Source organism: Eupeodes corollae, chromosome 1, assembly GCF_945859685.1.
Source record: "Eupeodes corollae chromosome 1, idEupCoro1.1, whole genome shotgun sequence".
Lineage (NCBI taxonomy): Eukaryota > Metazoa > Arthropoda > Insecta > Diptera > Syrphidae > Eupeodes > Eupeodes corollae.
The window spans coordinates 300,523,274-300,549,270 of NC_079147.1; the positions used below are offsets into that span (position 1 = coordinate 300,523,274).

The 25,997-nt window shown below is 34.4% G+C and overlaps 2 protein-coding genes across 2 annotated transcripts in view; both read right to left on the reverse strand.

Moving 5' to 3' along the window:
* LOC129941576 (uncharacterized) overlaps window positions 1–24,415 on the reverse strand; it is a 160,252-nt gene extending 135,837 nt beyond the window's left edge. Inside the window, exon 1 of the mRNA XM_056050250.1 lies at window positions 23,345–24,415. The gene's annotated coding sequence lies outside the window, so the exon portion shown is untranslated. The remainder of the gene's footprint in view (window positions 1–23,344) is intronic.
* Window positions 1–25,997, reverse strand: part of LOC129951881 (uncharacterized) — a 99,367-nt gene that overhangs the window by 49,157 nt on the left and 24,213 nt on the right. The window lies entirely within an intron of this gene.

Here is a 25,997-nt window from a genome sequence, read left to right on the forward strand (position 1 = left end):
AAATATGAATGAATTTGGTATTTTGTCCTTTAATTACTTTTAAACTATCATCTTGAGTGTTATTTGTAATCAAGTTCACTTCAGCATGATGAAAATTACGGTGTAAACACGACACTCGAAAAGACGGATCTCAATGAATTTTAAAAACATGTTGATTTGCCAGTGAAAAGTTACTGGGGGCAGCAAACGAGAGAGGGGGGGATGGGTGTTTCCACTAAGGCACCTCTCCTTATCCAGACGGCAGCGAAGGAATTCCCGAGATGGAATCAACGGTTGCGTCTACAGTTCCAATAAGGTTGAACTACTCAGTGAAAACCTTATAGGGCTTCTTCGACTTATTCGGAGCCCAGGCGTATAAGGAGCGGTTTTATCCGGCTCCCCATCCTTGGAGTTATACTTAGGATCTGGCCCTCCAGGTTGGGGGTTATGCCGTCGGGGTGACTTCCTGGCCACGTAAAAGCTTCATAGTTGCGAAGCACCAACAAGCTTCAGATACGGACGGATTTACTGTTGACAACCTACGAAACGAATTAAGGACAACGAACTTCAGATCTGCACGTGGAATGTTAGGTCCCTTAACAGACCACGTGCGGCCGAAGAATAAGTGGAAGCCCTAGACTGCTATAAAGCAGACATCACCGCCATCCAGGAAATACGATGGGATGGGCCGGGCAAAGAGAGGATGAAAATCTGCGATATTTACTATGGTGACTGCTACCACGAAAACCAACAGCGCTTATTTGGATCCGGCTTCGTCATTGGAGCCAGAGTTAGGCAAGAAGTCTAGAGCTATAGGTGCATCAATGAGCCCTTCATGACCATATGCATCAAGGCTAAACTCGGCAACATTTGCCTGATGTGCGCGCACGTCCCTACAGAAGAGAAAGATGACAACACCAAAGATATGTTCTTCAAACTCTTAGACAAAACATATGAGCAGTGTCCTAGCTACGATATTAAAGTTGTCCTGGGCGATTTTAATGCCAAATCCAAGTGGAATAATCAGGAAGAAAAGGCTGAAAGACAACACTTCCGACAACCTATTCAGTCTCATAGATTTTGCTGCGGGGCGAAACGTCATGATAGCCAGTACGCGTTTTCCACACCTCATTATCCACAAATGAACTTGGACTTCTCCAGATCAATCTACAGTCAACCAGACTGACCGTATTGCGATCGACGCCAGACACGATTTTAGGATTATGGATGTCCAAACTTTAGGAGGAGCTAATATCGACTCGGACCAGTAGCTCGTTGTAGCCAAGGTAGCACTTCGGGTTTCCAGACCCAATGCAAAACAGGGAGATGCTGGGAGAAGGTACAACGTCGAACGGCTACAATCGCCAGAGATCGCCAAATCCTTTTCCGACCGAGTTACAAGTAACCTCCCTCGAAGTTCTGTGCCGCCAACACAATGTATCAAAAACCAGTGGCAACATTGCCAAGATTTAATCAGAGAAGCCACCACTGATGTGCTGGGTTTCAAACAGCCACCAACAAGGAACCCCTAGTTTCATGAGGAATGAGAGCTGCTCATGACCTCTATGAGCAGAAGAGGCGAGAGGAACGCCGACTTCTCAAAATGAAAAAGAGAGGGCATGAGAAGCGTGCGTTGGAAGATGTTGAGAGCTTTAAAAGCAGGAATGAAGTTCGAAAGTTTTATGAACAGATGAAACGAAATTCACAGGCTGCTACGACGAAAGTGGAAACATCATAGTGGAACCGCAGTCAATGCTGAGGATATGGAAGGACCACTTCTGCAGACTGTATAACTGCGTCGCTGAATTTCGCTTTCAGGGATAGGGGAAGCCAATAATCCCGTCCTCCTGACTAAGACGAAGTAAGGATTGCCATATCTAAGCTGAAGACTAATAAAGTCGATGGAGCGGATGACTTGAATGCCGAGCTCTTTAAAGCAGCTGGAGATAAGTTGGTTAGGATCATGCACCAACTTATCTGTAAGATATTTTCGGGAGAAAGCATGCCCGATGAATGGAACCTTAGTATTGTTTGCCCGATCCTGAAAAAATGAGACCCTCTAAACTGCACCATCAATAGGAATCAATCTACTTGATATCGCCTATAAAATCTTCTATCCCATAATATGTGAACGTCTAAAGCCCATCGTCAACAATCTGATAGGTCCTTATCAGTGTGGTTTTAGACCAGGGAAGTCCACAGTTGATCAAATATTCAAATTACGGCAGATCCTGGAAAAAACCCAAGAACACCAAATCGACACTCACCATCTTTTCACCGATTTCGAGACCACATATGACAGCATCTACAGGGACGAGCTGTAAAGAGCCATGTCTAGTTTTGGCAACATTGCAAAACTCGTCCGTTTGTGCAGGATGACCATGGAGAATTCACGCTGCTTGGAAACAACTTAACAGAAACTTTCGATGTCAAAAAGGTTTTAGACAAGATGATGCGCTGTCATGCTATTTTAATTAATCACGGCACTATTCTAAGTGCAGAGCTCACACGATGACATTGACATAATCGGAATAACTCAGCGTGATGTCAATGGGGCTTTTGTGAGTATTGAGGCAGAGGCGGCAAAAATGGGTTTAAAGGTTAATGAGGGCAAAACAAAGTACATACTGTCGTCTAGAAAGGACATACAACACCGAACGTCTTGGTCAAAACGTCACAATCGACAGACGTAACTTTGAGGTAGTCAAGGACTTCGTCTACCTAGGTTCCGCAGTAAACGCAGAAAAAAACACCAGCGCTGAGATCAAATGCAGAATAACTCTTGCTTACCACTGTTTCTTTAGACTAAGAAAGCAATTGAGTGGTAAAGCCCTCTCGAGGGACCAAAGTGTTGCTATATAAGACCCTTATCATCCCCGTCCTGCTATACGGTGCAGAAGCATGTACTTTGACAAAAGCGGATGAAAACACCTTAGGTCGGATGGAAAGAAAAGTCTTCGTATGATCTACGGTCCCAGAAGGGTAAAAGTCCAACGACTAAGATGGCTGGGTCACGTAGAGCGCATGGAAACCAATGCTCCGGCCCGGAAAGTCTTCGAATCCACACCCACAGGACAGCGCAGTAGAGGAAGACCTCGGATCAGGTGGCACGAACAAGTGGAAGGTGACTTCACCCAACTTGGAGCGCGAAACTGGAGACATCTAGCTAGGGACCGAGCTAGATGGAGAAGTTTGTTGGGTAAGGGGTAAGGCCCTAGTTCACACAGGACTGTAGCGCCACCTCAAGTAAGTAAGCAAGTTGATTTGCTCAAAATTACTGAAATGTCTCATCTAAATAAATGTTCCTTTCCAATATCAAAGAGTTAATTGAGTTTCAACCGTGGTCCAATTAATTTTAATGCATATAAGCGAATCCTGAACTACGCTTGAGTTCTTTCTGAGACGTTCAAGCATGGTTCAAAGCTTGTTTATATGATATAAAATGCACTTAACTTTGATAGAACCTTGGTCAACATAAACAATGGCTAGCCATACAAAAAGGAAGAGAAAATTAGCACATTTGTGTAGTTTCTGTTGTCTCAATAAAATAAAGTTATCTCTGTTTAAGTATGTCTTCATTGCTTTTATCTTTAATATTTGGGGAATTCAAATCAATACAATTTAGCTTTTTCGTCTTAAAGATTTCTCTTTCTGGGTTTTACCACAAAAATATAAATTGTTTCTTTTAAAAGTCTCCGGTGTCATATTTTCCCTTCACACAACTGAAAAAGAAAAATATTCAATTCAAACCATCAGATATTTTCTAAAGTTATAAGAATATTATGTTATTTCTTAAGTGCGATTTAAAAAATGAATGTCAATGTCAATCCAACCGCCATAACAATGTCATAAAAATGTACATTCCATATCTGTCAAGAGAATTTATGCCATTTTATTTCTTTTGACAATTTGGGAATTTTATTCTCGCATAAAAGACCAAGAAGCAACAAAAAGAAAAGAAAAAAAAAGTACTTTATTTGAAAACCAAAGTAGTTTTAGTGATTTTCCGCAACGTGATCAAGAAAAACAACAACAAAAAACAACACAAAAATAACCTACAACAAATGTATGATAAATAGCGGAAAATACGTGTCCTTGAGTGTTGAGCTCTTTCAAATTTACTCACGATTATATTCATAAAAAAATATACGCAAACCATAAAAAAGTATAAGTACGTCGTTGGATGGTTTCATTAAAAGGATTATCTATAGTATACTAGAAGACTCATACTTTAGGGCCACAACACAATTAGACGAAATTCATTTAGATATTATTCAAGTGCCTACGTTTTTTATGCTTTGTCGTTTGAGTAAATTAACCGCACTTAAAACTCTTGCAACGCAACGAGAAAAATAAAATAAAAATAAATTCTAAGTGTGTTGCTGAATGGTTTCGAATGTTAGATCATCCAGCAAATTATCCACACTTAAGGCTGCAATCACATTGTGAATGATATTTGAATGCTATTTCATAAAAATATGAAATACAAAGTTATGTTGTAACGAAATTCGTGGTTAACAACAACAAAACATTGTCAAAACACTACCGGTATTTCGTGATTGCAAAGTATGAGAACGAGAAGTATACAGCTTAGGGCTGGGTTACACGCACGTTAGAAAAAAAGTTCTTTTTATTGCCATATTTGTCATGATTGATGCGTGCAAGAAGCTTTCATAAATTTAATTTTATTCGTTTTTCTTTTTTTCTTCTTTGTTGTAGGAAATTTTTTCTTTAGTTTTTCTTTTCTTTTCATTTTACTCACTGGTTGTTGCCATTTAGGGTGGATACACACTAACAAAATTCAACAAAATACATTATTGTACATCTAATACATAAGTTTGTGTAATGTTGTACATACTTTTTGCCTCCTAAAAAATATTTTATTTACACTTTTGTTCAAATTGAATCCTTAATGGAGGGAATATTTCCTTTTTCACTTTGTTTATTTCAGCTGAAATGGAAAAGGCCAAAGAGTAAATAAATAAAGTGAAACATGGAAGGTATATGTAGGTATTCAAGGGGGACCAGCAAAACAAAATCATTTTCCCTTATTCTTATTGCTTTTAATCAGATTTTTGCTTTTTTTTATTTCTTTCTTACAACATTTTGTTACTCATTGTTCTTTCATGGAATCAATTTTCGTCTTTTAGAATTTTTATAGAAGTTAAATAAATTTGATTTTCTCCACAAAGTATCAAAGAAAACTTAGTTGAAAAGCAACAGGAGAATAGCTTTTGTTGGTTTTGTTTTGCTGCTTACCTACTGTTTGATTTATGTAAGCTCGGAAGGTTTAATATAAGCCAAGAAGAGAAAGGGTTTTATTGTTGACTTTAAATCATTTCGCAGGATACACGGCATGCATACCCTTTTACCTTTTTAGTCTGATGATGAATCAATTTGTTTGGCTTCATTGGAAACAAAAACTTTTTATTAACATTTAGACAAAGTTGAACATCATACAAATTCACGGAAAGGAACCTTAATTAACGTGAAAACATGTTTAGAATCGAGTTGTAAATAGGCAGTCATGTTAGTTAAGAAAGGAACCAGCATAATACAGTTCAAACCTAAGTAAGGAAGTCATCAAAATGTTAAGACTTTATCATAGTAAATATTCATTTTCTATCCTTACTTTTTAAGTGGCGCCCAACTTGGGATACAAATTATGTTTACAAATTGTTAAAAATGTACCTTTTTCAATTAAAAATATAATTTCATTAAACATGTGCTGAGAAAGTTAAATATTCCAAAAAAATGGCGCCCAATGTGGGAATGTTGTAATTTTATATTTTGGTCAAAATTGTATGTGGAATAAATTGATGAAAATGCTGTACATAATAGTTGCAGTAGATTGTCACGGTACTTTAAGACCACAAAAACATAAGGTTGACTTTGAAGAGATTTGAGTTATTCACAATTCATTTAATTCATGAACTAATTTCAAAACAGCCACTTTAAGGATCCGTAAATTTGGTTGTTATGTATAAGTAAAAGTTATTAAGATATCTGTTTAATTCCTGTCCTACCTTTTTTTTAAATTCAAATTTTTAAGTTCAGGATTCGAAAATAGTGCAGAACTTAAAAAAAAATGACTTTGAGAAGTCATATAATTAAAGCGGGACTCAACTTGAACGACTTTTTTAGAGTATTATAAAAGGACCTTATAATAAATAAATTAGGTGGAGCAACATTCTATGAAGAACCAAGGCCTAGTGACCTTCAACTCTTAACTATTACTGTGTGCGAGTAATGCTGTCAGAGATGGTAGGGACATACAGTTTATGTGCCGAATCTGAACGGCTAATTTAAGAAAGCACTTTTCATGACAAGAATTACTCTTGGAGGATTTGTGAATTCCTCGCAAGAGGCAATACCCGTGAAAAAAGTTAGTTGGCACAGGCAGGGATTGAACCCAAGACCCTTTGCATGACAGTCCAATGCACGAACCAATTCCCTATTCATCACGAAGATAGAGCTCCAGCTCATCTTCGATTCATTTAAGAAAAAAACGTCAGCAGGTGTCGATGGTGTATCAAAAAAATGTACTACGGCATTTACCTCAGTATTCCAACATTGTACTACGGCATTCACCTCAAGAAGCTGTGGAAATATGCATCACTCCGTTTAAGAACGTTCTGAATAATGCATATCATCCGGTCCGTCGGAAGACAACTGTGGTACATCCTCTCCCGAAAAAGGGAAAGGACAACTTCAATCCGGCGAATCTCCGGTCGATAAGTCTTGTGCCGAGTATATATATATGTACATATAAGTAAGGTCTTTCCAAGTGGCCTGAGAACAACAAAATAATTCCAGATAACCAGTTTGGCTTTAAGGCGGGACATGGGACTATTCATTTTTTTTATATAATAAGGGCACACTTAAGGGAATATTACTACCCTTGTATGTAATGACACAGTGTGAGCACTAGGAAAGGTAGAAAGGGATTGAAAGGAGGTGTCGGTGCATATTGGTTTTGAATTACTGAATATTGCAACGACTGAGAAAGACAGAGTGTGGCAAGGCATTCCACATTCGCATAGTACGGCTAAACAACAAATCTCCGTCCTTGACGGTACGACCGAAGTTGGGCTCGAGGGTATACTGATGAGCATTCCTAGAAGCGCGAGTATTGCGATTGAACTGTTTGAGGGGATAAATGCAGCTGGCCATTTCTCTACAGCAAAACCGTTAAAATAACGGTAATAGAGGGTGAGACAAGAAACTTTAAGACGATGTTCGAGCAACGTAAATCTAAATACTTTACGTTCCATACTGTCCAAAAGCTTAAGTAAGTTGCAGGTGCACCAGCCTAGATATGGGAGTTATACTCAAGCTTTGGACGTATATAAGTCTTGTAAATAACAGCCTGATCAGAGGGGGAGAAAAACTTCTTGCATCGCCTTAGAAAACGCAAACATCTTGCGGAATTTTCGAAATTGCAAGTGCCATCCATGGATTAAGGCAAGGGGGGTTTATCTCGCTTTAACGATAAAAGACAGCATTGGGTTTGTGAAGCATTTTACAATGCTGTTTACATCAGAATTTAAAGAACTTATCATATTTTGTCGTTGCAGTTCCATCAGGGATGTGATTCTGAAAACGAATAAGAAGAGCTAAGAGTCAAGGAAACAATGTATTGGATTAGCAGTTGCAGATAGGAAATCGTTAACAAAAATGAGAAAGAGTGTTGAAGATAAAACGGAGCCATGGGGAACACCAGAATTTATTTTGTGGTTTTAAGATTTGAATCTATCCAAAGTTGTATTGGACGATTTGAAAGGTAATTACTAATCCAATGAAGGAAGGATTCATGAAAACCGAAAGCACGCATTTTCGATAAGAGGGCCTGATGCCAAACCCTATCAAATGCTTTTGAAATATCAAGTGCAATAATCTTACTTTCTCCAAAACTATGTAAAGATTTGTTCCACTGTTCGGTGAGATGAACCATTAGATCACCAGTGGACCTTTGCTGCGAAAGCCTTACTGCCAGTCATTAGGAAGCTTTCGGTGTTCGAAATATCTCTTAAGCTGATAATTTACCAGCGTTTTCATGACGAAGCTACGTAAGTGCAATCGTGCGACAATTAGAAGGAGAGGAAGATTCGCCTTTTTTGCTAGAGGAGCTGGACAAATGCAGTTTTCCATCCACTCGGGAAGAGACCTGTAAAATGGGATAGATGGAAAAGCTTACGCAGTGGTTTTGCCAGAGTTGAACAGCGGATTTATAAATGTTAAGATCTTTAAGAACTCTTGCCACAGTACGAGTGCGAAAAAAAATTGGTCACATAGAATCACTAAATCGCTCAAGTACAGGAGAAGTCATAACACTCACTGGCAGCGTTGAATTGGCGGTGAACTGCTTAGCAAAGAGATAAGCTTTCTCTAAAGAGCTAACAAATGGAGTGTAACGAGCGTAGGAACCGAGGAAGAATTCCTCATATTTTTGACGAATGACCAAAAATGTTTACTGCCTTTGGGACATTGCAGTATTTTTTGCCGTAATTTTTGGTGAAGTAAAAATTTGGTCCGTCGAATATAGACGTTGTCCCTAATAACTTCTTTACAGCTCGCATCGAACCATGCGTTTGTCTTAGGTCTGATGTTTTTAACCCTATTCGGAATAAAAGTTCTCATTCCCAGGAGAATCAAACTTGTGATCATATCAGCGCTGGCGTCAACGACAGTATCGAGGGGGCATATAGTGACCAGTTAAAGATCTAAAATAATTGTTGAGACCGTCCCAGTTGGCTTTCTCGTATTGCCAACGGTTTTCTTAAGAGCTCTTTCTTTAACTGGAGAGTTTTAACACGAGAAATTTGCTGATATGACACAATGGTCAGATGTGCCTAGAGGAAATGGAACACTAATAGTGTAGTTACCATGGTCAGAGGTAAGAAACAAGCTGAGTTAAGTGGTTCAACTCAGCGAAGATATTCATGCTGCGTCTAAATTTGTTTTCGATCCGGCGGAACAAATCTAAAAGGCAATGTACTTGGCATAAGTAGACCACTGTTGTATATGCCTAATGATAGACGGTTTATTGTCAAAATTGGCAATGTAACATCTAATTAAGGATGGTCTTCAACAGTGACCGGTTAACTCACAGATCTTGTTCAGCATTTACACCAGTGATCTGATAGCAAGTATGACTCAAGTAATAGCGTACACCGACGACGTACAGAACGGCCGCGGCCCCAAAAGTTGAAGTTATGAAGACACTTTTGAAGGCTGACATCGAAAAGATCTGCCAATATTGCGATGACTAGAAGTTGAAAATCAACATTCAGAAACTCGAGACTATTCTGTTCAGGACTCCGCTGTATGGAGCCTCATGGATACGAGAAAGAACTGGAAAAATCTAGTGATCGTTGGACCAAATCGACAGCCACTATTAAATAAAAGCTTAATAAAGTACCTTGGCATTTGGTTGGATCAGTTTAGTACTTGTATTTCGACAGACAAATGATTGCTTTTCTGGCCAGTGCTAGAGGAGCCGTCTTGACAGAAGGGTGAAGAAGATTTGCTACATGGCCCTTATCCGGTCGTTTCCCATGGGTGCCCGGTATGGTTTAACGGTGGCCCAGCTAAGATGGTCCAACCAGGTTCCATACAATAGAGCCAACATAAACAGAATAGATAATTTCTTGCTGTAGCTTGGTAGGGGTCACTTTCCCAACAATGAGTCCGCCCGAAGCTTTCTTCTATTTAGACAATCGAGGCTGATAATCTAACACGTCATTAGTAAAACTGTAGATAGGCAGTCGAGACTTCCTAGCACTGGAGGGAGCTATGTGCCTTCGGTTCAGTAGGACTGTTTCTGATAGGGACCGAAGAGATAGGGTAAGGCAGGAGAAACAGCGTTGGTAGCTTCAATTTGATAATGCCATTTAAAGTTGTCTAGGGCGTTTGGTCTTAGCCGGCTTACATAGGTTTAAGGATTAGATTAAGGACAGTCAGGGTGGCACCAAAACAAAAATCAAAAAAGGGCCCAGGATAGACTCTTGTGGTACACCACCATTTACCTTTAAAAATTCTGATTTGTGTCTGATAAATTCAACATTTTGTTAATGACTTTTGACTTGATATGAGGATAAAAGTTTGGCTGTACAAAAAGTTAAATTGATGTAAGAACTTTTGGAAACGAATGGCGTATATCCATATCTAAGGTTTTCAAGATACCAAAAAGTACTAAGAAAGTAATTTTGTTTTAGCCAATGTATTTTCAAATGTTCTCTGAAACACTTAATAGTGGTTTTCAAATCGCAATACAAAGAACAATACAAATTATGTTGAATTAACATCAATAGAGTTTTATTTTGAGCTTTTGGAGAAATATTTGCTTAACAACTTTAATAAGTGGCCCCCATGTAAGGTTTTAATGTAATATTGAATTCAATTTCAATTGAAATTGATTTAATAATATAATTTGAATAGTTTTTAGAAAAATAATTAAATTTATTAAATAAATGGCGCCCAATATGGGATTATTTCTTAGAATTCCTATTGCTTCAAATCAACTACTATGTACAGTATATGTATATAATTCATTGAAACACATAACACCCATCAAATGAACATATTATCAAAAACAAAATTCAATTTTTTCCTCCTCCTCTGTCATTTTCAGCCATATTTTAATTTTGTATAATTGAACTATCAGTTACGTTTCTTTTTCCAAGTAATTCTCTTCTATTCCTTATGCATATATTATATGCTGTGTGTGTAGAAGCTTCTTATGATTCCTTTATGCATTTTGAAAGGAATCCAGAGAACGCATTTTCATTCTACTGATATTGAATTTACATATAAATATTTATTCCAGGAAAAAGTCATGTCATTCAATAAATGAATACTGTCTGTTTGTGGATTGATGCACTCCAATAGAATATTCTATGCACAGGATACTCGCACATACTCTTGGTGTTGCACTCTGCATTTATTGGAGCATACAAAAATTGATTTATTTCAGGAAATAGATTCAAAAATTCATAAAAACACAGGGAGTGAAAGTGCATATTGTTTGAAGTATCAATATTTTTTAAAACAAATTGATACGGGTTTTGAAATATACGATTTTTTTTTAATATATTTTCCCCAAAGTTATTGGAAAAGATGTAGGCGAAATCATTCATATGATACTATAGATTCTAAGAATTGTAATCTTATCTATTTTCATCCTTTTAAGTATGATTTTCATTGTTCTACACTTTTATTAGGCTTGGTTAAGGTTTAAAGGATTGTGGCAATGTTTTTATCTATGAAATGCACTTTATAAAATATTCTATTTTGGTTTTGGGTTCTTTTTGGAGTCAAACTTGGCTTTATACTTTCTCTGGGTTGATTAAAAATCGATAAGGGTTAAATGGCGCCCAACGCATGACTCATCGAAACACCAATATTGACCTTTCTCAGTCCAAAGCCTAATGCACCTTTTACGCCGTTAAATCATCCATGTGTAATCGAATTCTCAAAACGATACATTTTTCGCAAAAACGGCGGCGTAAAGACTATTTTGGGTTTCCCATAATTGTTCCCCGCAAATATTCTTACACTTTGCGTGTCGTATTCAGATACGTGCACAGAAAAAAATGTTAAATTTCCTGGAATCATGTCATAGGCAACGTTATGACTCGCGTGTGTTCTATAAAGAAACACAAAAACACAATCGCGTCCTTCACACTGTCACCTGCTAATTGGAATATTTTTGTTCCTTTGCTAAATAACCACCAACCAAAACCCATGACAGAGGCAACGCCATCGAGGACAACCTACGGAGACAAACGCACGGAACTGCCAGCGGCGCGGTGCGGTGACTAGCGGTTTCATTTTCAATGTTTATTTTCATGGATCATTGAAGAGACACCGACCGCCACCACACCGCATCAAAAAGATATTCCCTTATCCTCTCTCATGTCCCGCTCCTGATGGTTGGTAGGTCGACCACAGAGATATACTCGTACAGTTCAATAATTGCTATTGACACAGCCAAGCCATAAGGATCAAAGTATGGGAAATTGGTTTTTGAAAAATATATGAACTGAAAAATAATGTTTTAAAATAACTTTAAGGGAAATACATTTATATTATTTTATATTTTATACCGACGACGACGAACGATGGAAAATGTATAGATTTATTTTTAAATAAAATAAAAATCGATACATTTTTAAAACGTTGTATTTTTATTTTTTAATTATTGTTTTGATTACAATTAGTAAATTCAATTTGTGTTTTTTAATTGAATTGTGGGCACAACAAGAGTGTCAAAATAATTATTATTTTTTCTGTCGTCGTCGTTTGTTCATGTTTGTGGTTTTAAAAGTAATTCACTTTAAAAATTCACATTGTTTACATATCCACTGAATTGATCGGAATTTTAAATAAGTAAATTTAATTAAATTGATTTCCCAAAAGTGTTAGTTCTATTTATGGCTAATTTTTAAGTCCATAGAGTTTTATATGATAATAAAAATTCAATAAAAATAGAAAGGTAAGAGACTTAAATAAGCGTTGTGGATTTTATTTTAAATTCATAATTGAATTAATAAATTTTTAGTTGCACAGAATGGATTAGTTTAATTAGTTTTTTAACAAATATATGGTTTTGAATTCGTAGAACACATAAGGCCCAATGTTTTCAGGTTTTGTACAATTTTAATTCAAGCTCAATGTAAAAGATTACAAAGAGTGACAGCTTGTAAAGTTGATGTCATCGATACTTTAATCACTATAATGGCTGAATCACAAACACGCTTCAGCTTCGGCTTCGTCTGCGTTACGGTGAGCCTGCTTCGAGGTAGCTTTGAATGACATTTCTATTATTTCATCCCTCCAAAGCAAATATTTTGTTTGTTCTCATTTTATTACAGCTGTTGAACTGTCAGATGAAGCAAATGTTCAGATAATTGAACTAGAGCTTCGGTTTGTAGTCACATTAGGTTACATTACGTTCTTTTCCTTACGATTGTCAAACAAAACGTGAAGTGGAAGCTCCACTGCAATTCCTATGGCTGAACTCGTTAACGTCAGATGAAGCCGAAGCTGAAGCGTGTTTGTGATACAGCCATAAATATCTTGTTTCAATATGTACACACAAAATTTGATTTGGCACCATTTATAGATAGAAAAGTAGTGCCATTCAGAAATAAAAGCAATTTGGCATTTAACAACTAAAGCTAATTGATAATAGGGCTCTACACGGGCCAATAATAATAACATCTATAGACCTATGACATCTTATTTAATTTCGATTTGTATACATTTATTTATTTATTTGTATACATTTATTTAAAAGACTCAAAATAAAAGATTTCCGGCTTGTTTTAAGAATATTAAAGTACAAAATTAGAAGTAAAAGAAATGTTTGAATGAACGAAAAATAAATATGTAGATGAGAATGAAATTTTCAATAGAAGTGAGCTTAAAAGATTAAAATTGCTTTGTTCGTGAAGCCTGGTAGTTGAAAAGCACCATGTTAAGTTAAGAATTTTATTTTGACATATTTGGAGCTTAACTTTGTGAGTTTTGGCTCAATCGTATAACTCCAAGATATTGGCAGTATTTGTACCTATCTTTGTTCACTGAACCCATTTGAAGTTGCACAATGTTTGTATAGCTTGTGTTTTAAAAGGGTTTATGTTAATCTTCCATTTAAAAAAGTATTTTTCTATTGAAGAGAATCTCATTGCAAGTTTAAAAAGTATTGTTGATGAAGGCTTTGAAAGATCTGTCCGTACCTTTCCTAAGAAAAAATCGTTTAAGCTTTCATGGTTTTACAAAAGACTACAGAATTTAGAGAATGCTAAAAATAAGGCATTTAAGCGTTTAAAGTAACAACTTTTTCCGAAATCGTGCAGTATTTTTTGGTTGAGAAAGGAATAAAACATAATTTGAAATCCTGTTGTACATTTTTGAATTCTAAAAGAAATTGTTCATCTTTTCCTCAATGTATGGAATACTAGGAACTTACATCCAATGATATTCAGTCCTCATGTGACCTATTTTCCCGATTCTTTCAAACTTCTTATAATTGTGATATTTTAACAAATATCAGCAGCTTGTATCCTGATATAACTCCTTTCATTGATTTTTATCTACAAAGTTTTTCAGAAAAGGATGTTTTGGATAGCTCAGAAGAAATTGATGTGTCAAAAAAAACCTGGGTTTGATATGATTCCTCCTATTCTTTTGTCAAAATGTTCGTATTCCCTTTGTAGTGTTTTAACCTTTTATTTTTAATAAATCTTAACAAACTGGTGTTATTCTTAATGAATGAAAAATGTTTAATATAGATACCATTTTTTTAAGAATGGTCTTAAGCACTTAGTGAAGAACTATAGACCAATATCCTTCCTAACCTTTTTTAAAAAATGGTCACCCAAAGGCTTTATTTTGCTGTCAAGAATTTGTTGTCTCAAAAACAACATGGTTTTGTAGAGGGTAGATCAATGTGTACTAATTTAAGTCTATTTGCAAATAATTGTTATAATCATGATGAAATGGTAGACAAGTTGATGTCCTGTATACTGATTTTGTTAAATCCTTTGACCGCCGATCATGATGGTCTTCTCCTAAAAAAGCTTAAGACGTTAGGATTGAATGCTTCATTTTCACAGTGGATAGATTCATACCTTTCTGACAGAAAACAAGCTGTTAAAATAGATGATTGTGTTTCAAATCTTATAGACGCGGTGTCGGGTCTTCCACAAGGCAGTCATTTTTCTTTTAAAATCCTTAAAAATGATTTACCTTCTGTTTTTAAATTTTGTAACTGATTGATGTACACCGATAATGTGAAAGTATTTTTAGTGTATCTTAATCTTCATCCCTTATTGACTTTGAAGCTAATTCTATGATGTTCGTCTTCTGAGGGTAATTGAAGTAAATGATTTTGGGGGTGTTTTTTGATTCAAAGATTGACTTTAAATCTCATGTTGATTACATGGTATCTAAACGTAATTCACTTTTAGGTTTCTTGAAGTGGAACTCCAAAGATTTTAAGGATGCCTATACTTTGAAGACCTTATTTATGTCTATAGTTCTACCTGTTTTAGACTTTTGTTGTATTCGTCTGGACTTTTTTTTAATGAAAACAAGAGGCTGGGATGCGACCCACACTGATAACTTCCCATGCCGTCTGTCGATTTATCTTGCTTAAAAGTTTGTCTATCAATTTTTACCAAATTTGCGTACTATTTTTTTATTTTTTATGAAGAATATATATATATGTCGAAAATCATTTTTTACCAACTTCAGTTAATTTTTTTTGGTTTTTAATTTTTTGTAAGAAAAACTGTCAATTCGATTTTTTTCAAAATTTTAATGAATGTTGAAAAAAATATTTTGTATAAGATAAAATAAGTTTTAAGAATAAATCTCAAGTTTTTGAAAAGATATTTGAATCGATATTCAATTTTTAATAACTTTAAGTAATGTTTTTTTTAGATTTTTATTTTTTATAAAAAAAACTGTCAATTTGATTTTTCTCAAAATTTTATCAGATGTCAAAAACATTAGTCTTCGTTGCACAAAATTGTTTTGGAGATGAAATTGTATTTTAGTCGTAAAATTTTGGAGGTGACAAATATTTTTTTTTTTAGTTTTTGTTTGATTTATAAAAAAAAACCGTTAAGTGGATTTTTTTTTCAAAAAATGTACTTCCTTTTTTTCAAACTGCTATGGTAAAAAAACCACTAACGCAATTTTTTTAAGAGCCCTTTCTACATCTTTTTGCCTTATTATCTATATAACAAAATTAATTTGAAGTTGATATCTCTTCTGGTTCTTGAGCTATGGAGGACGAAAAAACGTTGCGAACGTACGGACGTACGGACGCACACACAGACATCTTTCTAAAAAGCTTTTATTTTGACGCTAGGTGCCTTGAAACGTCGAGAAATGTCAAATTTTTCAATTTGACAAATCGGACCCATTACAATAACTTCCTATGGGAAGTTAATAATATTTTGAGAATCGAAAGAGTTCAGAAAAGATTTACTCTTTATGCACTTCGAAAACTTAACTGGGTTGGGTTTTTACCAGATATTAAATTTTAAAGAAAAGTCCAAAGTGTTTTATTCTTTAAAAATATTATTGATAGCAGAGTAACCTCTTTTGATTTGGTTTCATTATTCCATTCTATGTTCCATCACTAGTTTTTTGCAACATAAATTAATTATTTTATCCTAATCTTGATAGAACTAATTATGGTCTAAATGAAACAATACGAGTAACTCTCTCTGTATTTTTTAATATTTTTTATAATGAAATTGACCTTTATATGAATAGGGATTGTTTTGAGAAAAAATTCTTGAAATATGTAATTGATTAATTATTTAATTAAATTTAAACTAAAATTCCTTGCAAATGTAAATGTATATGTTATTATATTTTATTAGTTTTACTATTTAATAAATAAATAAGCAAAGTATGATAAACATGCAGAAAATAAGTGCCGGATGTGAAAAAACCGAGTCAGCAAACATTGTAGTACCTGCATTGCTTCCAAGATTTAGTAAATCAGAGACAAAAATATCAAAGAGTGTTAGATCAAGTACTGTACTGTACTGGTTGGAATTTTCCGGATAGTAGACGTATCGTTTTAGACTTTCACTAAAAATGTTCTCCTACTCAAAAAGTTTTGAATAATTTTTACTGTCGCCATAGGAGTTAAATTGAAAAAGTTTTAGGATTAATGCATCGTGGCAGACCGTGTCGAAAGCCTTTTCAATATAAAAGTGATAAGTCAGTCGACTCTTTGGAATTAAATTTATCTCTCGCATGGTTTGAAATCATCAGGATTTGTTGGTTGGTGTTATGGAATTGTCTGAATCCAAATTGATAATCAAGCTAAATATTATTTTCATTTGATTGTCAAGATTTTACTTGATTATTTTTTCTAGGAGCTTGCTTATAGAACCAAGTAAGCCTATAGGCATATAGCTGCTGGCATCGCCTCTTGGTTAATCAACTTAATTTAAGACAACTATTGAAAATTGCAGTAAGATTTCGTTAGTCTGAAAGAGGCACATATTTCAAAAAATTGTTGCAACTCTCCGGAAATTTTCTAAGTTTTAACGTTTTGAATCAAATTTCTTACTTTACAATGATTTACTAAATTAAATCCTGTTTGTTTGACATTTGATTGTGAAACTTAAATTATTGTATTTGATGCATCAGTGGAAGTACTATGATCACTAAAGTGGACTGTTAACTCATGATTCTTTGAAAAATTTGAAGATAACTTTGCTTTATATTTTGCTGTTATTAAAAGTTCGTTTTGTGATTTCAGAGATGGAATACGCTAACCTTTTTTCTTTTTTAACTTTGGAAACTTTCCACTTTCTCTAAGGAAGATAAAAGATAAGATAAAGATAAACGAGAGTTTTTGAACTTATCAATTTTATTTTCTATTATTGTATTTAAAATTTCGTACTGTTGAGGAAACGGTCCTATGACCCTTTTCCGTAAAGAAACAAAGAAACATGGAATCAATTTGGGATGTGCTAATTATGGGAGTAATAGAAACATGATTTATAGTTTCTGTTAAAAAAGTAAGTACGGAAATTCTTATTTGCTGCTGAAAATCTATGGAACAATCTTGTTTGTTGAATTTGTGGTTGGAGACCACAGGTAGATGTCCAGATCCTAATTTATTCAAAGTTAATGGCCTGTTACAATAAGTTCCTATACGTATTTGTAACAAAAAAATTTAAAGAAGAAGGACCCTTATATATAGATGTTAGATCATTTATGTATAATTTTGAGGGTAAATTGACATCATACAAAACGTTACCCCAAAAACTCGCCCATAGTTGATTTCATCTATGGTTTAATTCAAATCTTGCTTTGGATTCCAAATATCCTTTGCAGGTCGCTTTTAAATTGAGTAAAGGGAAATAGACAGAAAAATTACTCATTTTGGAGTCATTTTTAAAAAATACGTCACTTCCTTTTGACCTACATTTTAAGCTACGGTTAAACGAGTGGCGAATTTCTTTTCTTATGACAAAAGCAATACCTCATTGAATTTTTTAATTTATAATCCGATATTTAAGCACTAAAAGTCACAGTGTTTCACAAAAAGTAAAATAAAAATAACATCTCACGGATCAAATACCCTTCTTAGACCTTTACTTTGAGGTACTAAAAGGGTTGTTATTTAATATTGTTTGATATTAATAGCTTAAGCAGAGAATACAATTAAACACGGTAATAAAATAGAAAAAAAAGTCAGAAATAAAATGGCGCCCAATGCAAAACCATTTAAAGCATCTTTGTAGTAAAAGCGTGTTTTTTTACTTAATATAGGAAGATATTGTAATTGGTCCGATTTGTCAAATCGGACTACGACAAGAGTGTCGTAGCCTGATTATTAAAGCCACTAGGGGCGAAATGCTTGCGAACTCGAAAATGGCTTTGGAATCTGCTGATCAAATATTTCCATAGTCACCACAGTATGAGTTGAGAATAAAGAAATAATATTTCCATTTAAACCAGGTGCGAACCAGTATAGAAAATTAACCGGATAAACCTAAGACCCGGACTTTTTGAAATTAAAGACACATACCTACAATAATTTTTGTGTGAAAAGAGTTGTTTGAATAAGGATTCGTTCTTAGCTTGTAATATCTTTGCTGTATTTAAGTTGTACGTGTTATCTTCAGTGAGACACTGGACAGAACGACGAACAAAACCTTACGTTGAATGCAAAAAACACATCACAAACTTAAGATATTTTACCTTCTCCACAAGATTAAAATTGTTCGTCATTAAAATATTAATAGAAGTGAAATTTAAGCTAGGCTGTAAAAACTCTTAAGTCGGCTTAAGATGTTTTATATTTTCAGTTGAGATTCCTAAGAATCAAAGTAAAATTTCTTAGCAAATTTTTGGAAAGGCGGGAAATAATGGTATGTAGGTAATATAGAGGTCAAATAAATAAAATTGTATGATTTGAGACAACATTTCCATCCATGATGTTTGCCTACTATCAAACACTTTAAATCTTGCTTTAAGATCAAGAATACACGACCAGACGAGTACATTTTTCAATGTTTGCTACTTAAAGCAAATATTACATCTTCTAACTGTTTTATTCCATGATTAAATCTTAATTCTCTTTGTATCTTCATAATGGCCACGCAAAATCAAAAGCTCAAGAGCAAACGAAAAATACAAAAAAAACTTAGGCCCAAACTTTTAGAATACCTTTTAACGTATTCCATTTTTCAGGAATGAGTAGAAATATACGTTTCGATTTCATTTAAATATGTACAAAAACTTGTTGAAATCCAATTTAAATCCAGTTAAACAATATTACTTAATACTAATGCCTTTCGGCCCTAAGATCTATTTTAACTTCAATTTAAATTTATTTATTTTTGTATTCATTAGAAAATTTAAAAATTAATATCAATATTCTTTTTTATTTGTATTTAAAAACTACTTAAAAATCGGTCCTTAAATAAAACTTAAAGCTAACTTAAATTACCTATTCTACCTATAAACTACTTCAAACCATCTCAACTATCCACTATCAAGTGCCGATTAAAGCCACCAAAACTGGTTCTCCTGCTTCACCCTATCAGTTTGGTCCCGTTCGAACACAGCCCTACTGAACCGAAAGAGCTCTGCTCCGCCTTGTGCCATGAGTCCCGATTGTACAGGAGTCACCTATCCATGGTTCTTCGTTTGACGTGGTAGATTAGCGGAACTAGCAATCTATCCTGTATCAGACCGCATCTATCTAAAAAGAGGAATGCCTCTGGTGGAATGAAGCCGCTCTCTAAATACTCGTCGTTCGGATAGAATGCCCCCAAAAATTAATTATTGGTCGATGACATAGCTTTTGCAATGTGACCTCAAACGAGTTTTATCACTAAATTGTCAATTCTATTGATTCGAGCCCCATTGTATAGGACCTCGTTGGAATAGTAATGCTTGTAAGAAGATTCGACTGTTTGATATAAGCCGGTCGAACACCCGAAACTTCTCCATCTGGGAAAGGGCAACGTTGAACCACACAGGACAACCATAAACGATCATCGGCCGTATGAGGGCCATTGAAGCAAATTACCTTTACTTTGGGGTCAAACCGACTGCTGTGAAACAGCCGTTTCGTCAGAGCGAAGGCTCCACAGAATTTATATGTCTGTCGAAATATATATACTGATCTAACCAGATACCGACGTATTTCACAACACTTTTGCTCGCTAATGGCTGCCCGTGAAGATCAACGATGACCATCTTGCGCCAATTCTTGCACGTATCCCTCGAATAAACAGAATTGTCTCCGACTTCTGGACACTTATTTTCACTTTTCAGTCGTCGCAATATCGCTAAATCTTGAAATTCTAATAACCTCAACCTTACAGTCAACCTTAACAGTCCAACGTACTAACCATCATGCCACGGGTACTCAAGAATCGGGAGAAATATTCGCTTCGAACTTCTTCGAAGAAATACAAAACATTAGACTTTGTCTCAAATATCTTAAGAAAAGATGTTGACTTTAAACTTGTTTAATTAAATATGAACTTATTTAATTAGAAAACAACTTAAACTTTAATTTTGTAATGCACTTTGTAAAGTTCTTTAAACGACAATTTGTTTGTTTAACAAAAAAAAAAAACGGATGTACCAATGGGAATCGATAAGAGTGAGTTGCATCCTCTCCTTTTTTTTAATTTTTAACAGGAGAATGTCATGTCTCAATTTTAACAGAGGTTTTTTGAATCTGCCTTCGATTGTATAACATAGTTTTGTCAATAGAAAATAATAAACACAATTTAGCAGGTGACGGTTTACGCTAATAATGAAACAAAAAGATCAGAATGATTAAACTTGTTACCAAGAGTTTTTGGCTTGTAGCGAATTCTTAAATATATCAAATGTGTTGCTAAACGGAAAACTCGAAAACGACCAATCCGATTCGGCTCATTTTTGTTCAAGTAGTAGTTAAGGTTCGAGAAGGGCATTTATGGAAAGAAAATTTAGAATTTACACCTATTATTATATTACTTCTATTATGTAATTGTAGTAATCAAAAATGAAAATGTTCGGATGCCGAAAAAAAAAGAATTTGAATGGTATTTTTCATTAACGCCACTTTTTTAAAGAGCAAAAAAGAGGAATTTTGAAATTCGGTATTATTTCATTCCAAACTGAAAAAAAAGAAGGCCACTTTTCAACAGTTGGCTTTATTACACTGAAAAAAGTTAAATTAAAACCAAATCCCACTTCAGAAGTTTCTTTTGTAAAACATTGAAACTTTGAATCTATTCTCTTATATCTGTGAGCTCTTTTTAGAAATATTATGACCAAATTGGCTTATCTTTGTTAATAGTCAAGCTACTAAAAATTACCTTTACTACACCGCACCTTATTCATAATACGGTTTACTATTCTACATTCATTCTTTAAGGTGATTATTAATGACTGTTTTGTCCTGATAACGTGTTTTTTTTTAATTTTTCACAAATGGTTTTTAATGGGATTAAAGACAGTGTAAACTCAGTTGACCAGCATTAGGCACATTGATCTAAATCCGCTCTCCTCTCACATTTAGTTTTAATTTATAGTCCCGTAAAATAACTGTTTCACTTCGTTTTGGTGCTCTAATCATTTTGCAAAAAGTCACATAAAATTTCGTGTAAGATAAGGACTACCATAAGTCGCAAAAATCGTTTTTCATGATTATACCCGTTTCTGTGAATAGAATTTACCAAAATTGTCAAGCATAAAATTTACTAAAAAGTTTGTCTCAATCGATTTTGCATATGCTCAACCCTTTTCGGAGATAGACGACAGAAAGTGCGCATTGCTCAGCAATTTTTTGAAATTAAATTAATAAGCAAACACTCACGAGACTTTTTACACAATGTTTAAAACATTAACCTGAGGATATAAACTTATTTTCTGCTTACCATTTTTTTTTTTAATTAATAAGTTAGCCCCTTTTGTTTTATAATTTCACTGGACCATTAAATTAAGTCCAGTGAAGCTGGCGTTTTACAAGTAGTCCTTAAAAATAAAATGGTTTTAAAAAACTCATTCTTTTCTTCTTAAGAATTTTCAATAAAAGCTTAAATTTGGTCAATTATTGCAATTACTGCTGCTGCTTCAAAAACAAATTTGTTTATTACGTTAGTTATGTTTTAGATTTCTCAAAAATAATCTTGATGAATTTTACTGTGTCTCGGTGGCAGAGGAAGTAAGATACAAAATAGCATCTCATAGTTCAAAAATCGATCGAAGACCTCTGAGTACCAGTAATTCTACCACAAGCCACTAAAAGGGTTGTTCACATAAAACTATACTATGTCGATATTATGAAAATTCCATAATACAAAAAAATGGAACTAATAACAATATAAATGGGATTCTAGCAAAATCGAAAACAAAATAAAATGGCGCCCAATTGGAAACCATTCAAAGCTTTAAGTGTATCTAAAGCGTTGTCTTTTATATCTTATTATTGACTATTTTGGTATAAATAAGAAAAATTCATATAAAATAGTGTCTATTCTTAAAAAACAACTCCATTTAAATAAAATGGCGCCCAATTAAGGAACACAAAAGTTTTTAGAATCGCTTATAACCTTATTCATATTGGCTAATGCCATTCTTAGAACTATTTTAAATCAGAAAAACATGTTTCCTCATTGGTATAAACATCAAAATAACCCCTTAATTCAACAACAACATTCAACAGAGAGATGACAGTTATATTAAAAGACATTTTCCTAAATGATTGATTGTCATATTTTAAAAAGATGATTTTGCATAAATATGATTAATGTTTGGTAGACACAGCAAAAAAAATTAAAAATATCCTTTATTATAGAAAATGTTCGTAAGTATCCAAAGAAATGGAACAAGAGGGAGGGGGAATAGAGGTTGAGTGTAAAAAGAAACTTTTCTCTCACCGTACCGTTCGTCATCATATATTGTATCTATCTATCTATATAAATCATTTAAAGTATCTTTAAAAGCGAACATAAATTATTACCAATAACAGGCAACTTTTTTCATTTTAAAAAGAAAAGTTTTAAAAAAAAAAGGAGAACAAATGTTGCCTCTTGAAAGTCTTAAAATGAATATTCAATTCCATGAAAACTCCTTTTATCTGGCACGTACAAGACAATAAAAAGATATTATTCATAATTTTCTTGATTAAAAAGGAAACGTCAACGAAGAAAAAAACACAAAACTTCGTGTTGAAATCCATTAATCAGGAATAATTTTCTTTTTCATACCGTGGCTCAGCGTATAGAAGGTACCTATAGCATGTTACAGTCCTTGACATTTAAATTAACACAACAAAATTGAGGTTCAAAAAATAAGTTTGTCTACAAACCATTTATAGAAATCCATTTGTAATATTCAACCCGCTCATTCTGATGATAATTAATCCAAGAAGTAATTAATTTGCGCGTCAAGGACACTCTTATTGCTCAACAGGATATTATTTTTATTTTATTTCACTTTTTCTTGTTGTGTATTTTCATTATTTCTTATCTTTCAAAATTAATTTTTCTCTTGGTCGGTTTTGACTGTAATTTTTTTCTTGTTGTTGTTGTTGGTTTCACATCACTCCACTTAACTTAATATAGAACACATTCGAGATATTATCACTCGCGCTCAAGGACGACGCCAAAAACATAGTGAAATGGGTACCGAACACTTTTTCATATAACAATTTTAAATGCCGTCATCTTCTTAAGGACGAATGAACACAGAAGAGCCAACCAAAAAGGAAAAAGGATATTCAAAAAAAAAATACGGTACGATACGACGTCCCAAACTATCTGCGGTATCTGGAGCAAGTACAAGAAGGAATGTTAACACTTTGTCTTCACTGCACAAGAACACAACAAAGAAGAAAATATCCTTCTTCAAGGAATGGCCACGGGGCACAGGACACAGGGCACAGGGCTTGAGCTCGAGCTCGGGACAAGGGCAGATATAGGAAGCTCCTTCTCTATAGTTATGTTGTTATCCTTTTAGCCCTTTTTTGGTATGGGAAAGATATTCCTTTAACAAAATCACACAACTAGCTTATGTTTGTTTATGATTTTGGTCTTTACCTATGCGTTTTTTTGTTCTCGAAGGACCTCATAAATGTGAGGTCCTTTGGTTGGGGTTCTTTTTGTGTGACTCCAAAATTATTCACAGTTAAATATTTTGAATTCTTCTATCTATAGTCTAGAATATATAACGGTTTTATATGCGTTCGGTCCTTAATATGAAACGTTTGGGTGGCCTTTGAAAAATTCCAGACGACTTTTGTCTGGTGGCTGGCTTCAAGAGGAGAATGAGCTATACCAAGTGAACGAGAGCTAAGCGAGTGAGTGCGAGAGAGAGAGAGACAGATATACACAATTCGCTTGGATGTGCTTGGTTTGTGCGTATAAAGTACCGTCACGAGTCAGGCTAAGCAACAAACTGTTGTCGATGGTTTAGGAAAGTACCGTTACCGTCATCGTCATCGTATTCGTATGTCCCTGTGAAAAGCTTTCAAGGCTATCCCACTTGCAATCTATGCTCTCTTTTTCTTTTACAACTTCTTTTAGCTCAGCGCTCTCTCTCTCCTTCCCTCTCTCTCTCTCTCTCGATTTTAGATGAGATTAAAAGAGAGTATGTGTAAGTGTTGCCAATTCTCTTGGTCCGAGGATAATTTGGTACTTTTTTGTCACGACTTCCTGTTTCAGAATAGTATTTCTGCTGCAAGGGTTTATGTCCTTTTTTTGAGTAGTTTATCAACAAATGGTTCTCTCACTCATACAGTGAAAGTTTACATATTTCCATTATATCACTCACAGGAATATTGATGGATTTTTTGTTGTTGTTTTGTTCGTTTCTACTGGTATATCCTAAGGGGCAAGGACTCTACCTTGAAAAATTAAAGTGCCTGTTACGTTTGTTTACCTTCTCTCAAATTATAAAAGCTTTCTTTTTGAAAGCAACAAATATTGAAAAGAAGAAAAAAAAAGTGTTGAGAGAAGGGCGTAGGGCCCACACACTAATTGTACACATGTGTTTTCCCTCCTAGGGCTATAAACCTTACCTATATTCGTTACAAAGGACCTGCTCACAGTAGATGATCTAATTTTTGAAAGAAACAAAAAATACTAAATTATCCAAACTTTTGTTGCTCCCCAGAGAAACAGCGAAATATCCTTATTTTGTTGTTTACTTTTCAAAAGTAAGTCCGTGGATGGCGGAGTCATCGTTCGTCGGCGGCGAGTCGAAATATTTATGCTTTTAATACGTGTCTGAAATAATGTTTAAGGTGGGAGCCGTTTTGGGGAAGGTTTAGCCCAACAAACCTCGAGAACATTATAACCTAGAGTGTAATTAAAATTTACAATCTTCATTTTTGTATACTTTCTACCGCGCTTGTTTGGTTTCATTTCGTGTTTTTACTTTAGGTTTTCACATATCAAGACAGATATGTATGCTTGCTGCAAAAAAGGGTAATAAGGATCATACATTTTATGGTTTTTGCTTCTATGAATAACAATCCCTTCTCAGCGCTTGCATCAAGCTTTAGCCTTTCTAAAAGAAAATACAAATAGGAATACAAACTCTGGTAGGATGTGTTTCAGTCATTTTTTGGTTAAAAGATTAGGTCGGAAGGATATAGCAGCCATGTTAGGTAGGTATAGAGGTACATTATATATGTTTAGTTCACTGGGGTGATGGTGAGTTGTTTTTAAATATTAATAACTTTAAAAGGATGAAAATAAAATAAGAGTGAAAAAGGTTCTACGAAATTTAACACCTCCAAAATATTTCTATTTATTTCGGGTTGTTGTTGTTTTTGTTTATAGAATTGTACATCAACAAAATTTGAGAGAGGAAAGTTTCTTAAACTTTGGTAAAATATTAGTTTTTGTTTTGTTTTTTTAATTAACTTTTGTTTTCTGGTAAAGGATTAAAGAACAAGCAAACGAACAGTTTTCAATTTGTTCTTTTTTAACGTTATACTGTTGTTAGACAAGGTATTT